Below are 609 nucleotides of genomic sequence, written 5' to 3' on the forward strand. Positions count from 1 at the left end.
GGTGGAAATGGTCGATTTGAAAGAAATGCCCCAGAAACTCTGACACAGTTATACTTCAGGGCATGCTCATGCCTTGCATTTGAGGAAGAAAAAGAGAGAAAATAGATGACCCCTTAGGGCAGAGGCTGAGTCAGGTTATGATGGAAAAAAACATTGCTCTGGGGGTCAGGAGACTTAGATCCAGCCCCAACTCTTGACCAACTTTGTGAGGTAAGCGCATCCACGAGCAGTGTCAGCCCTGGATTTGCAGGCCCTTGATTGGTAATGAAAACTTGCCCTCCCAGCGTCTCCCTGGAATCTCACCAACACCCTGGGAAGCAAGTTGGGATCCTTGGCCCCACAATCTGCACATAAGAAAACGAAGTCTCAAGGAGAGAAAGTGCTTGCCGAGGGTCACACAGATAACGAATAGAAGAGGCAGTGCTTACCTCCAGGAGAACCCCTTCCTTCCTTTTCCATTCCATTAGCCTTGGCGAATGGAGAGAGAAGCTTTCCTTTATGAGAACCCCATAGAGAAAGCCTCCAGGAAGAAGTAGCTGTGTCTTCTGGGGACCAGCACGTCCCACAGAGGTTGCTGGGTGCCAAATCTAGAGCAAATTATATCTGTTA

The sequence above is a fragment of the Mandrillus leucophaeus genome, unplaced genomic scaffold (genome assembly GCF_000951045.1).
Source record: "Mandrillus leucophaeus isolate KB7577 unplaced genomic scaffold, Mleu.le_1.0 Scaffold157, whole genome shotgun sequence".
NCBI lineage: Eukaryota > Metazoa > Chordata > Mammalia > Primates > Cercopithecidae > Mandrillus > Mandrillus leucophaeus.